This window comes from Protopterus annectens, chromosome 8.part1 (genome assembly GCF_019279795.1).
Source record: "Protopterus annectens isolate FY-2018-M chromosome 8.part1, PAN1.0, whole genome shotgun sequence".
Lineage (NCBI taxonomy): Eukaryota > Metazoa > Chordata > Ceratodontiformes > Protopteridae > Protopterus > Protopterus annectens.
The window spans coordinates 40,995,161-41,012,004 of record NC_056742.1 but is presented as its reverse complement, the minus strand read 5'-3'; positions in this window follow the sequence as shown (position 1 = coordinate 41,012,004).

Genomic DNA, 16,844 nt, shown 5'->3' with positions numbered 1-16,844 from the left:
TGGTGCAGCCAGTGTATCAAAAACTACTGACTTGTAAATAAAAAAAAATAGATTTTCAAGATCATTTACAAATTGTAGCACTTAAAGAAGCTAATTTTCCTAACATTGTAGACACTTTGCCATTTGAGAAGCTATGAATAATGCTGCAAATGTGTAGTGTAAGGCCATTAATTGCATGTAGTACAGACACAGTTATAATATCACAGATACATTTCAGATACTGTACAGTTATAATATCACAGATACATTTCAGATACTGTACAGAGTCATAGAAATTATATCCTGAATTACTAGGCTTCTTTATTTACTGGCTTACAACATTCACAAAGAGAAAATTTGTAACAAAAAAAAAAAAAAAGAGGACTAAGTCCAACAAGGCCAGTTATGAAGTAAAGATCACAGGCTAAAGACAACCACAAGGCATTCTACAGCTTGATCTGAAACCTCCAAGCAACACACATCAGTGTACTGAAAAGGTAGTCAATGGTGTCACCTTCACAGAGCACTCCACACCCCCATACCTCCCAAACTTGTAACACAAGAAATCTGGACAAAGCCAACATTACTGGGGGACAAAGGCCCAGAACTAAGGACACATGCTAAATATTGCTTGTATAATCTTAGAAAGTTGCTTGAATAAAAGGTTTTGTGTTACCATGCATTTTCTGAAGGATATAAGAACTGAAACTTAACTCATTACAGCCAAGTGACGTCTCCAGGCTTTTCTGCAGTTACCTCCTACTGCTCCTCTAGGTGTCAAATATTGCCTGTTCATATTTGCATTAATAATTCCAAAACCATGCTACACACAAGGCATCAGACTATTTTATCTTGAAGCATATATGATGGCAAACAAAATTGTATTGATATATGACCTCTGTCAATAAGTATTTGTTAGAACTGTAAGGTGATAGCTTCATTTTTAAAAGGCTGAAGCCACACCCACTGGGAGTTAAAGGTACACACTCAAAAGAGCTCTACTGGAGGGAATGAGTTGGCTCTCATTATTTAATGACTTCAGTCGTCACTGATTTGCCAGAAAACCACATGTTTTATGAGAAACAAACCTAAAATCTGGGGCAAAAATCTGGACATTCTGCAAAACTCTGGACAGTTGAGAGATATGATCCCCCCTGACTCCCTCCATGAAGAACATGCCAGCATAAGCCTTCCTGACTACTAACAGAGAGCTGGTCCTGACAGTGCTGACTAAGGACAAAAACATACCCTTAATGGGCTCTGACAGTATCCTGGAATGCCCCTCCTAAATAGATGGAAACATGACCTTTCAGGAGCACTTAAATCACTTTTAAACTACAACCTCAATACAGACTTTGTACCACAAGAATGGAGGACTGTAGTGGTTATCCCACTTCACAAGGCTAGACCATCAACTGACCCCAAAAACTGCAGACTAGTTTACTATACAAAGCCATGAAACAAATTGCTATGGAAATGATCTACAAAAACACTGACTCTGGACCCAATCCAGTTTGGCTTTATCAAGGGAAGATCATGCCAACTAAACCTGGTGGACATCTTTGAGAAGGACACCAAGGCAATGGATTAGAGGTAAATGATGCGTACCACCTACCTGGACCTAACCCTGGTGTTCAATACAATAACCACTTGAGTATAGATGACAAACACACCAACCTGGGCATAAACTGCTAAAATAATTCACTGGATTGCAAGCTGGCTCACAGACAGGATCAAGGAAATCAGGACTGGTGATATCACTCCACTAAAAGATCAGGCATGAGTGGGGTACCTCACAGCTCCATGTTGTAACTGCTCCTATTTGGTATCATTTCTCAGAGGTAAAAGGTAATGTCAAGGGATTTTGCTGACCAAGTTCAAAGATGACTATAAATTGGGAGCTATCATAGATTCCCCAATGACACAAACATCTTACAAGAGGGTCTAACACAGACAAATGACTGGTGTCGAAGTCACAGACTAAAACTCAATGTCAAGAAATGCATTATAGTGCTTTTTGGGAAAACTGTCACCCGGACTAATTATTCCATCAATAAGATACCCTTAAGAGTTGACCCAATAGTCAGGAATCTGGGAATATATGTAGAAAGTAATGTTGCCTTTGACCAACATGAGGCCGCCAAAGTAGTAAAAAAACATTCTATGTTGCCCAACTTATAAATAAGAGCATGGCATCCAGATCCAAGGAAGTCATAGTGCCACTTTATTTGGCCATTAGCAGTCCCATCATTGAGTATAATGTCCCCTTCAGCATCTACCTGACCAGACACATGCAACAGTTCCTTACCAGGAGAATCCAGGGTAAAAACAAATTGCCCTATGCAGATAACCTTAAATCCTTATCTCATTACTCTGGATTAATGTTCTTAGCTGACAAACTAACATCATTCAATTAACTGAAAAGATAAATGGTTGAAGAGATACAGTAATCAGATCTGGAGACAGTACAAGTGAAATGAAAGTGTTATAAAAGATCTGTCAAAAAGCAAATTGAAGGTCATGCTGCTTAACACTAGGAGCCTTCACCTGAAAATGCACTGGAGGCTGTCCTCAGACTGGAAGATGCCAACATCTGTGCAGTCAGGGAAACATGGTTCAATGATGTGGAGAGCACCCCTGCCTTACCAGACTATACCTCATTCCACACATCCCAACCCCAAAAGACAAGCACACCTCCAGACTGGTTTGCCAGCATGATGCACTAGAACTACTCCAGGTGAAACTGACAATTGGCAAGACACCCCTCCAAGTTATAGCCAGCCCCTCCATGACTCATGACACCCACTCCTCCTACCTGGACCTACTTGACTCCATCAAGGTACTCCCTATCACCCTGATCCTTAGTGAATTCAACTACCCCACCATAGACTGGGATGAACTATTCCTGCTCTAATGCACTCACACAATGATTCCTTGACTTCATCAGTTCTAAACACTAGATCAGCTTGTCTCATCCACCAGAGGGGGAGATAACATTCTAGACATGGTTCTCACCAACATGGGTGACTGCTGCACCACCCCCATAGTAAGTTCTTTCTAGGTGAGATCAGACCATTGGCCTGTCACATTCAAAGTTTCTATCCTGTCCAACCCCACTCCTCCGTCATAACCAGGCTAAGCAACTTTTCAAAAGATGACTACAACCTTCTAAGGGAGGGTATCAGTAGCTTCACATTAATGCCCCCTCAAAGGATGCAGACAACTATGCTGAACAGTATGCCAGTGCAGTATACAAGCACCTGTACAACTGCATGGACTCAGCCATACCTAGCAGAACTAAAACCTGCTCCTCAAGGAAACACAAACCTATCTGGTGGACGTCCTCTATCAACAGGCTTTACAACAAAAGGAAGAAACTGTTGTCCAAGGGTAAAAAGGCACAAATTCCCAACTGGAAAAACTCCCTCCTTAGCCTCAATAAGCAAATTAGATCACTAGCGAAAACCTCCAAAGCAAATTATGAATCAAAACTAGCCTCCAAAACAAAGGGTACCCACAAAGCCATTTTCAATTACATCAGGAACCTCCATGGCAAAACCCAGGTTTGTTCCGAATTAGTTCTTAACAGTACCACATACACTGATCCTGTTGACTTAGCCAACCAGCTAGCAGATAGGGTCACCACAAACCTCACCCTCTGCCCCCCCAAAGGCCCATTCAACATCCCTAATACTTTTCCCACACTTCACATTCCCTTAGATAAAGTGTTAAAGGCCCTATCCAAGGCAAACAACACAGCTTCCATGGGACCTGATATTATCCCAGGCTGTATTCTGCACCATCTGCAGCAACAACTAGCCTTATCATTGACTACCCTATTCAACCATAGCCTAAGTACAGACTTCATTCCAGCAGAGTGGACAAATGATATTGTCATCCCCTTGCACAAAGGTGGTGCCACGATTGACCCTGAAAACTATCGCCCCATTAGCTTGACAAGTTTTATCTATAAGGCCATGGAGCATATTATTATGGACCTCATAAACAAGGATATAGGCAATCTCCAAGCACTTGACCCCACCAAGTTCAGATTTGTCAGGGGCAGATTTTGCCTTTTGAACCTAGTTGACTTTTATGATACTGTCACCAAGGCCTTGGATGAGGAAAAGTCAATACATACAGCTTATCTTGACTTGGCCAAAGCCTTTGACACAATCCCCCACTCAGGCATCATTGAAAAGGTAACACAACTTGGCATAAATCCCTATTTCATCAGGTGGGTGGCCAACTGCCTTACCAATAGGACCCACAAGGTCAAAATAGGTGCCTCCACCTCTGACACCAGACCTGTCACTAGTGGTGTTCCCAAGGGATATGTACTGGGACCTCTACTGTTTGGCATCTACTTCACAGAGGTCCAGGCAAAGACAAAAAGCCTGTGGCTGACCAGGTTTGCAGACAACTGCAAGTCAGGTGCTGTCACTGACTCCCGAAATGATGTTAATATACTACAAGAGGGTCTCACTGCAACAAATGACTGGTACCAAAGTCACAGCCTTAAGTTAAATGCAAAAAAAGTATTATCATACCATTCGGCAAAAACACAGCCCCTACTATTTACCACATCAACGGCAACCCCCTAAGCACACAACCTGTGGTGAGAGACCTGGGTACACAAGTTAACAACAATCTCACATTTGTCCATCATGTAGTGGCAGTGGTCAGAAAAGACTTTTACGTGGTTCATCTCATAAGTAAAGGGATTGCATCCAGAAAAAAGGAGGCTATTACCTCTCCTCCCTCATTAGACCATTAATTGAGTACAACACCCCTTTTGGTATGTACCTCTCCAAACACCTGCACCAACTGGAAAGGCCACAGAAATACCTCACAAAAAAATCCATGGCCTCCAACACCTGTCCTATGTAGACAGGCTCAAATCACTATCACTCGAGTCAGTATCATACAGATTGCTCAGAGGGATCTGTGTTTTACTTACAAAGCAATCTTGGACCCTGCCATACTAGAGATGTTCCATATCCGTAAGTCTAACTCCTTGCACATTACCCAATCAAAAGGCCTAAATCTAATATGCGACATTAACAAAACTTGCTGGAGAGACAGTTTTGTCCCCCAGAGGCTGTCCTGTCTGTGGAATAGACTCCCCATACACGTCAAACAAAGTACATCGCTGACCTTCTTCAAGCACAACCTTGATGAGTTGATGGGAAACCGCAAATTTGTCCCAGGGGTTCCACATGTGTCCCTCATTGACAAGGGTAACAGGTGCTGATTGAGGTTTCTTTTTTGGTGATAAACTCTTGGCTAGGTTTGTAAGGGCCCCAGAGCAATTAGTCTAGTAACCTATGATCCCATGATCCTATAAAAATATAATGTAATGAGAACAGGAACACCAACTCAAATAGAATAAACAGCACTGGACCATGTCATCAGTAGTTTGTATCATATCAACAATGCAGATGAAGAGATGATAACTGATATGAAGTGCATCTTCTTCTGTGGAGTCCATGGAAACACAAATACTATTACAGTCAGACTTTAATATAGTATTCACTTGGCACCATAACAATCACTACAATTAATGTACCAAAACCCAAGTCAGTGTTATTGGGTACTCTGCAAAGGATTAGCCTACTGTACACCCCTCAGCTTTTCTGATCCACACTTAAACAATTACAGATACCTTTTCACTCTTTCTAAACGTATGTTGATACCACTATTAAAAAGGTTCTTGCACAACAATTTGTTAACTGGGCGGGAGGTTTGTTCTGTTGACCCTTTTCAGCCATGACCTGGGCTCAGAGCAAAGGAAAATTCATATTATATTACTCACTCATATTTAATGTTTTTCTACTGCTCTCTAAGCCTTGGTCATGGCAGAAAATGGTCTGTGCAGCAGCCAACTCATTCAATTAACAAACAGAAAATAAATGAAATAAATGTTTGCACAATTCAAAAATCACAACTTTACTGACATCTGCAAAAAATATTTTAGCAAAAAAACTAGAATTTGTAGAGACGCTTAGGGTAATTCTCAGAAATGTCCATTCCTGGAATGACTGGGAAATGCAATCAATTGAACCATTCACTGAAATTTTTAAGAATTTTGATAAGCAGGACTTCAAATGCATTTGTATGAGGTAAGAGTAGGTCTGGGGAAACTAAGTCCAAAACTTGCAGTTATTAGGGGGTGGGCGTGTTTGTGTGAGTCTAGGTAGGCTGGGGTAAAGTAAGGGTTAAGTAAGGAAATAGACTTCATGTAGTGCATGGATGCTGGTATGTGTGTGTGTGTGTCTGAGATGTCTTTAGGAGTGTTAGTGTTATGGAAAGAAGTTTTCTAACATAAAGTGCAGGGCTATGGTCAGAAGCAGGGACAGGATCAAGTTTAGCAGTTATTAGTAAGGTGGGGCGGGGGCAGTGCATTCTGCTGGTCATCACCCCTCCTCCCTTGGAAACATTTTGTTCCTGTTTGTTTATTACATACAAGGGTGAGCTGTCCTAGGAGAGTCAAGCATAGTAAGATGAAGATCCACACTTCTGTAGTGATATGCCACTGTAATGGAACACAGTCTTAGAATCAAGCAACAGGTATTGTTAGATTATGCTACACTTCTGTGTGTGTATATCACCTCATCTATATTTCCAACCATCTGCTCTGATAAATATTTTAGTAATATCTATATGCTTCCTCAGCATCTATCCCTCTTCAATCCCCCCCGGGAAAAGAGAGTGGGCATTGCCTCCTCACTCCTGTCCTTCCCCTGTACTTCTCTTTTGTGCTAGAGTTACTAATCAAACCCCAGTCACCTAGGTCACACTACCAAAGGATGAGGAATAGAATACTTCATTAGGAATTTGCAGGTGTGGTTTTAGCCCTAATATTTCACTTTAGTGTCATTCATGATGTAAAATAAGCCCTATAAATTCCATTAATGTTTATATAACTTCATAAAAATACATATACAAGCACACGATTGTGTAACCATATATATATATATATATATATATATATATATATATATATATATATATATATAATACATTTACATTTCCTTTGTCCTTATATCCAAATTATGACGATCAAGCAGCTCCTAATATAATAAAAAGATATTCCTGACTTTAACCAGGGAGAATGTCAGAATCAGGTGCCCTAAAATCTTCTTGTTCAAAAAAGTAAATTCTATCTACAATCTGAACATTCCATCCAAATGTTTAATTGACAATTTATTTTAGTTCTTTCTTTTAATCAAACATTAACTTGTAAACTTAAAAAATAACTCCATTTAGAAACATGTGAAATAATTGTTTCTGAAATAATACCAGAAAATGCCATGCTCAATGTGTTTATGCATTGCAAAGAAAACAGCTATAAGGAAATTTTACTTTCTAAAACTACATCATGAGAAATAAAATTAACATATTAATGTTACATCTTTATTAGGAACTATCAGATTTTGATTAAAAGCTTTTTTAGACCCATTGATAAATCGCAACATATTTAACATAACTTTGCATATTAATGGCCTTTTAAATAACTTATTCCAAATGCAGAAAGTAATTCAATATTCAGACTTCATTGAATCATTATTTCAATGTTAAATTAATGTGTCAGCTTAGCTTTGACTTTCAATGAACCAAATGGTGTAATTGCTGTGAAAGTGATGGATGTTTATTTGCTCACAGTGTGATTTTTTTTAATACACTACCTTGCCTCTACTTTTTCTTGCCAGCCTTTTATAATCTTTATTGTTGTTCTCTTTTCTAACATTAAACCAAACAGAAGGACTCCAATCTCACTGCAAAACATTTCTAGATGAACAGTTGTTCTTTATTTAGGGTTATTTGAGGGCATGCATGTAATCCAGTAATTTCTGGACTATTTGTCAAGAAACATAATTACAAATATAAGAATGCATGCAGAGGACCTTTGGCCTACTGGATGACAATCCAGTTCCACAGTAAACTTATCACTGTTACACATTTCCCCAAACTATTTCAGAATTGTAGGCAAAAGGCTTGAAATGTCATTAAGTCTGCTGGGAGAAAAAAATGTACACATTTCAGCCATAATTATGTTTCACTGAAGAGTAGGATAAAGTATTGCACTGATTTTTCTTGCTCTGTGCTTGGATGTATTAAGGAACTGCAGAATCCCTGTGTTTCCTAAGTTAACACACTGTATAATACCTGTCTTAATTTTAATGGTCCACTGGCGATACCCCACAAGCTTGTGGCTGAAACTAAGTGAATTCACGTCCACTGCAGTTTATCCTATAATCTTCACAAATATAACAGAGGTGCAAAAATTATGCTTCTGACACATATTTAATCAATGGATATATCATAACATCTTAAGGATTACTGTAAATGAACACAGAAGTTAATCAAAAAAGGTTAATAAAAATTACAATTGCTGATATTTATCATGCATTCTGTAATCAATCAAAAATGTCAAAATGAGAGTAGAAAGTACCTTACAGTACAAAGGTGTTTTGACTGGATCTCTGTCAATCTCAATGACAGTGAAATTCGTAAAGTATGTATATATTATCCTAGTGAATTTTGTTTTGTGGCAGCTTAATTTGGTTGATTATTTGGGGGTATATTTGATACCACTGATAGGGTCATTCTCCCCTTGCCCCTTATCTTGATTTTATTAAGCCATTCAATATTATTCTCCATGCATGCATTTTTCATAAACTTAACCCCTGAAAATTAACCCCTATATTACTCAATGTACTGTTAATTGGGTCTCTGTCTTTACACTCAAGGTGATAGTTGATAGTACCTTCCCTACTAATAGATTAATCAAAAGAGCTCTCTGGTGCACTGTCTCTCTCTCTCTCTCTCTCTCTCTCTCTTTCACTCTCTCACAGAGCATTGTGCTTGGTTCCCTTCTTTTTAACTATTTTTATGATATGAAGACAGATGTCCAAGGTTTGTGGTTGACCAAGTTTGCAATTGACTGCAAAGTGGGTGCCATTGTTGATTTATCTACAGTCTCTCATATCCTTCAAGAAGGGATAGAAGAGCAAACCACCTGATATTCTGATGATGGTCTTATACTCGATACAGAAAAGTATAGCATAGTCAAATTTTAGACTAATCTTTCCTACTGATTATCCCTCAAATAGAATCCTACTTAAGTTCTACACAGCCAGTAGAGCTCTAGGCACTTTTGTCAATAATGAGCAATCATTTGATTATCAACTATCAGTTAAAGTAATTAAAACATTTTTTCATTGTCCAGTAAAATACCAAATATGTATCCCTAAGATTCAGAAATCTTATCCCCCCCCCCATATTCCTCCTTTATGAATATAATGCTCAAATTAGTATGTATTTTACCAAACACATATCTGAGCTTGAAAGATCACATGGTTTCCTTACCAAGAGAGAGTCAAAGGGCTATACCTCCTGCTATTTGAATAGATTAAAAAGATTTCCACATTTTATTCCCTGTCTTGCCTTTTAGACAATGAAAAACCCTTTTTTCTTCAATAAGCCTCACATTAGAAACATTGATAATATTATGAGCACTCATTGAGAAACTCCCAACTTACACCATAACTAAGTAAGACTTCCTGGGGGAATAGCTTTATTACTCAGTAGATTGCCCACCTGTAAAACAAACTTCACTTGCAGGTTAAATTGTGTAAAATCTTAGCTTGCTTCAAATTAAGTCATCAGGATTAGATGGGTTCATATAATTTCACTCTATGAATTGGTAGCATGGCCCTTATAAAGATGGGAGGTAAAAGCAACAAGTACTTCTTAGGGTGCGTGGCTTGACTACATATTGTTGCTCAAACTGCATGCTTTGTACTAGCCTATGGACCCCAACTCTATCTATAGCTATACACACACACACACACACACACACACACACACACACACACACACACACACACACACACACACACACACACACACACTATATGAATATCAACAGCATAGTAGAGTCAGCTAGTATGCATTAGCCTGTATAACATATATTACATACATAAATTAGTAAAAACTTGTAAGTCAGTCTGTGTATAGTTTCATAGGTGTATACTAGTCCAGTGACCACTAGGGCCCACCATGCAATCCAAATGTGACCCACAAATTTGATTTATATTTGATTTATAGGGGGTGATTTTCTGACTGCAGCTGTCCACCAGAGACAGATGAGCAAGACCAGGGGGTCATTTTCTGATTACCCAGCCATTGGTCCAAGTTGGATTTAAATAGAAATATGGAGGAACTCTTCTTCACACAGATGGAGAGCCTGCTGCAGACAATGGGAATTGTCTAAAAAATATATCTTTTTCTCCAGCATGTCCTATTTATGTTGCAAGCAAAATTTAAGTCCTTTAATCAAGTAGTTCTGATACTGTTTGTTTTGTGGATGTGAAAAAGAATCATCAAACTGGGTCCAAGAATGCCTTGTATGCCAGGCAAAGATCCCATCTCAGAAGTCTCTATGTTTTAATTATTTATATTTTAGTAAGATATGTTTTGTTAAATGTCTTTATAGAATCACACTTTTTGATGAGTGAACTTGGAATAACTTGGTTTTTATTCTTATGAAAGCAATTGGGAATACTTTTTTTTATATAAGTTCCTATGTTTTGTCTAATGTCTAACGCAAACCAATGATTTCTAAGCAAGCAAAGTCTGATTTACATTTCTACTTTCATTTGCTAGCCCAGACCAATGATGTTTGAGAAAGTGAAGTTTAATTTACATTTTCCATCCTAACTTGCTGGTTAAAGCTAGGTTTTGTCTAATGTTTAAAGTAAACCAATGATTTTTAAGCAAGTAAAATCTGATTTACATTTCTGCTTTCATTTGCTAGCTGAGACCAATGATGTTTGAGAAAGCGAAGTCTAATTTATATTTTCCATCTTAACTTGCTAGTCAAAGCTAATTAGAATAACGAAACACATTGGATGATGAAGTGCTTGTACAAGCACTTGTATTGGTTAGAGCAAAGCAGCTTGTTTACATGTTTTTTGTCATTGGCTGCTATATGCTTTATATTAGATTGAGATGTGGCTTTTGAATGTGGATCTGAAGAAGGCTTTGATAGCTGAAAGTGCTAATCCGTTGTTTGTTGTTTTTTTCTTGTTGAGATACAGCTCTGAATAAATCATTGAGATATGTTTTATGGTGTGGTGCATCGCTCATCTCTTAGTTATTGTTGTGATTTTGCTGAGCAAGCTTAAACGGAACATTATTCTGCCTTTTTGTTCATTGTTTCTATTGGAAGTTCTGTACACACCTTCAAAGGTATAATATGGAAGCAAGAAAATTTGCAAGTGGACTTTTATCTGGTATAAGCAATCCGCTTATACAGTTGGATCTAAGGAGAAATGAGAATATGACAACTGAAATAGCAGGAAAGAATCCTGAATTTGAAACTGTTTTTAGGACTGTAGAGAATGCTGCTTTTCATCTGAAGAGATTACAATGGCAGTGCTTCCACATGGAAGCTTGCCTTCACCATCAAGTTATTCCGAGAGGGCTTAGAGTCAGATGTATGCCGACCTATGGAAATACATTTCCAGATCTCCTTGCGAAGTGGCAGGCTATCAGTATACAAACTAGTTTTAGTTATATGAGACTGCTGATAGATTTTTTTGAACCTCAAGAACAAGAAATTAGTTCCCTAATTGAGAACAAGCAGAAGGAACTAGAAAATATGAACCTTTCTGAAAGTGACTTTATGAAATTGGAAAACTTACAAGATAAGCTTTTGGCTTATGAGAACAAGCTGAAAAGTATTAAGAGCAATAAATTGGCAAGAGACTTCAATGACATAAAAAAATGGCCAGCTGTTTGAGTGGCCTAGGAACACTATTAATACTCAAAACGTGATAACAGGAGAGAAACAAGGATTGACGAAAGAGAGAAAGATAAAGAAAAAGAAGAGAAAATAAGTGCAGCTACTAGTACAAATAAATCAAAGTTAATTGGTTCTAAAGAATTTTATGTTAATGCACAAGTACACCAAGGAAATGGACCTAATTCTTTGAATAAAGTTACTAATGGCAGTGTTTGTCTGTTGGATGACAATATGATATCCCTGGATTCACCAGGGACTACAGATGAGGTGGCAATAACTTCTAGTCATGAACAAGATGAACGACCCTTAGGGGCGATTTGCAAGAAGGGGGCCATACATGCACCTATTGTTGAACAACTCCCTTTTTAATTATGAACAAGACTCCTCAAACAGGAAGGTCATTGAGCAGGGAAAGGAAGAAAATGAAGATTGTGCAGCCCAATCCCTAGTTGTGAATTGTCTACTGTTCAACTCACAGAATCCCAAATTAATTTACTTGAAAAAGGTCTAAGCTTTATACCAGCTACTCTAACTTCGTTTGATGAGTTTCTCTTAGATCTCAAATTATTTAGTAGAAACCTGACTTTGAAGTATATTTTTGGGAATGACAATAAAGTTAAACAGGGTGATAAAGAAATTATGCTAAAGAAACCTAGTACTTTTGTTCCCATTAATTTACCAGCTGTTGAATCTTTTATATATGCTGTTGAAGAAGAAGTGGCTGCATTGAGGCAGATGCATATGAACAAGCAATTCTACAATTTAACCAAGGATGAAAATCAAGCATTGAAAGAACTAAAGATAAGAAATGATATAGTTATTAAACCAGCAGATAAAGGTGGAGCAGTGGTAATAATGGATGCTGAAAGCTATTATTTTTCAATGAGAAAGATGTTGAACGATGATAAGACATATCATGAGATTAGTAAGAGTGAACTGATCTCGATGAAGCAAAGAGTGAAAAATGATTTATATGACCTCTTGATGAGTAGAATCATTGACAAAGAACAATATGAGCTTTTTGAGGTTGAGCATCCTACTGTACCTTCTATTAATGGTCTACCAAAGATACATAAGACCTTAATATCGCCTCCCTTACGTCCCATTGTAGCAGGAAGAGGATGGCTGACTGAGCCTATTTCGATATTTGTTGAGAAAGAGCTCAAGATATTGATTCCTAAAGCTAATACAGTTATTAAAGACACAGGAGATTTTTTACAGCGATTATATGAAGCTACATACAATGTAAATGATTTTGAGTGTCTATTACTGGTGACTTTAGATGTTAATAGCCTTTTTACATCTACACCCAATGATTATGGGGTTGAAGCCATCAGAAGATTTCTTATGAAAGAAAAAACTAATCCTAGGCTAATTTGTATACTTCTTGACTTAATTCTCAGCAATAACATATTTACGTATGAAGGCAAATACTATTGGCAAAGTTGGGGGGTAGCCATGGGCACCACCTGTGCCAATAGTTATGCAAATTTGGTCCTAGCACAATGGGAGAGAGAATGGATGAGAGACTCAATGAATCAATGGAGCAAATGTATTACTTTATACAATCATTTTGTTGACAATATTTTTATCATTTGGAGAGGTGATGGAGAGCAGTTAAATAGTTTTGTTTACTATCTGACAGAGACTACTGATTTTTTAAGGTTTGAATACAAAAGCTCCAAGTTTGAAATGGATTTTTTGGATGTTAGTATACGCTTAGACCTGAAGGAAGGTATTTCTACCAGCCTCTTTTGTAAACAAATGTGGCGGAATCATATGTTGCACTATACTAGTATGCATCCTCGACATATTTTCAATAATATCATGGAAAATCAGACAGTTAGGATTTCTAAACTCTGTACTGATGAAAAAGAGTTTATTGAGGAAAGGGATAGTTTACCGAAGAGTTTTGAACAGACAGGCTATCCGACTAGGAGAGTGAACTCAAATGTTATAGAAGCCACTGCACTGAGAAAAAACAAGGGGAGACCTTTGTATTCAACTAGAAACATAGGGAATGAGAGTCATCATACCAATACTAAGAATATGAATTCTTTGAGAGTTGGCTTAACTTTTGGATCTGACCATAATACTATCTGCCAAGTGATTAAGAAATACTGACTGGTTCTGACTGCTGATACAAAGATAAAAGGCATAGTAGGTTCAACTCTAACTTTTCAGTTCAAAAATAAGAAAAATCTAAAAATACTATTATGCTATAGGGAAAGAATAGGCTCTTCTGACAGAATGATGAAAAAAGAAAGCTCTATAGGAACTAAAAAATGTGGGTTTTGTAAGACCTGCTATGTAATGAACTGCACCAAGTCATTTACACATCCGGACACAGGAAAAATATTTTATTTTTCCGGGACTGCTAATTGTGATAGTATAAATGTGATTTACATCGCTACCTGCACAGTTTGTACAGCTTTTTATGTAGGGAAAACCAATATAAAAATGAAAGAAAGGATTTCCAATCATTTATCAGACATAAGGACCACACAAGAAACTAATGCTTTATTTACACATATAAAAAGCAATGAAGGGCATAATTTTCATTTCATGATAATATCTCAGTTAAAACAAAATGAAAGAGAAGGTGATTTGGTGAATTTGACTGAACGTGAGGAATCCAAATGGATTATGAGACTGCGGGCTGATCATCCACCTGGATTAAATGGAAGTGTACCAATCAAGCTGTTTTTGAAGAATAGAAAAATTATTCAATATACAGCCTAACTTAATAAATATAATTTTCATATGGTTGACTTGTTAACAACTATCAATCATATGATTTTTATATATTGTGTACTATCGTCTGTTTGAAGGTTCTGATTATGACCCATATTGCCTTATTAATTGTCCTAGTGACTTGTATTATATTTATATATATTTATATTTTTATTTTTATTTCTAGTCACTGTTGTTTATAGTAGAAATTCAAGATGGCCATCATATCTTTCTATGGTGCTGTTCAGACTTTTTATAGCTCCTAGGGTTCGTTGTTTATGACATCTTTAACGATAGTGTTTGCTTATACTATTAATGTATTTTTTCTGCTTCTGTTGTTTAATAATTTTTATGTAGGTAGTATATATTACATAATTTACAAATATATTACATTTTATATATTTTATTAGCACTTTGTTATTAAGGACTTTGCATACGTATTTTTAAATGCTAAAATATTTTAATTATTTATATTTTAGTAAGATATGTTTTGTTAAATGTCTTTATAGAATCGTGCTTTTTGATGAGTGAACTTGGAATAACTTGGTTTTTATTCTTATGAAAGCGATAGGGAATACTTTTTTTATATAAGTTCCTATGTTTTGTCTAATTAACGCAAACCAATGATTTCTAGGCAAGCAAAGTCTGATTTACATTTCTGCTTTCATTTGCTAGCCCAGACCAATGATGTTTGAGAAAGTGAAGTTTAATTTACATTTTCCATCCTAACTTGCTAGTTAAAGCTAGGTTTTGTCTAATGTTTAAAGTAAACCAATGATTTTTAAGCAAGTAAAGTCTGATTTACATGTCTGCTTTCATTTGCTAGTTGAGACCAATGATGTTTGAGAAAGCAAAGTCTAATTTATATTTTCCATCTTAACTTGCTAGTCAAAGCTAATTAGAATAATGAAACACATTGGATGATGAAGTGCTTGTATAAGCACTTGTATTGGTTAGAGCAAAGCAGCTTGTTTACATGTTTTTTTGTCATTGGCTGCTATATGCTTTATATTAGATTGAGATGTGGCTTTTGAATGTGGATATGAAGAAGGCTTTGATAGCTGAAAGCACTAATCCGTTGTTTGTTGTTTTTTGTCTTGTTGAGATACAGCTCTGAATAAATCGTTGAGATACATTTTATGGTGTGGTGCATCGCTCATCTCTTAGTTATTGCTGTGATTTTGCTGAGCAAGCTTAAACGGAACATTCTTCTGCCTTTTTGTTCAAAGTCTCTATGATAATCAGTAAAGAGACATGGCTGTGAGGTGATTAGCTTGGGACATTGTCTTTACTCCCTCTATTCATTTTGTTAGGAACCTTTACTGGATATTCCAGTTGCTGCATGTGTCTGGTCAGATACATACAGAAGAGGCCATTATACTCCATGAGTGGCTTGATGAGGGCAGAGTACAGTGGTATAATGACCTCTTTGGACCTAGATGCCATGCCCCTTGCTTATAAGTTGAGTAACATAGAAGGATATAGTTCGTATAGCATAATTTTGAGAAAACAGATTTATCATATTTAACAAAAAATGACAGTTCCAGTAAGTTTTTCGAATTTTGTAAGCAAGAATATACAATCAGGACTGACATCCATTGATCAGGTATTCAGTATAGTGAAATAAAAGCATATATTATCATGACTGAAAATATTGAGAGCCATGAATAAACAAAACAAGCAGAAAACCAAATGTAAAGAAATATTCTGATAGATCAAACATTTTGATGAACCTGTTCATCATATGTCTGCATGACACTACAGGAAAAGGCATCTGAGTATCCTTTTTAGTTACTGATATTTCAATAGCTTTTCTAATACAGCAGAGTAATACAATCCACAAAAGTGCTTGTCACATACAGGAGTATAAAGCAATGACTGCCTTCTGCATCCATCAGTGAATATTAGCACACAATGACTGACTAGAATTCAATCCATTTATGGAAGCTTTCTTAGGCTATCTGAAAAGGAAATCAATTCTTGTCTTGTCATGGTATTTGCATAAATTGAATTTTGTTTCTGGGAAAATAAAATATAATTTGGGCAAGATATTGACAACCAGGTAAATGCAGTGCATAGTCGCTCAACTGACAGTCACAGCTGATTGAAAAAACAGACTAGTATTTTTTCTTTATATCTTTATGGTTAGCTTTCACGGGGGGGGGGGGATATTTTGTAAAATAATATTCCTTCATGATTTAATGTACTATGGCAGCATGAACCATAATTGGCCATGTTAGACTGTTAATGGGAAAGTTGAGCAGATAAAGCAGATCAGTGTGCAATCTTTTTTCATCCTCTAGGGAACTATTCAGCTGAA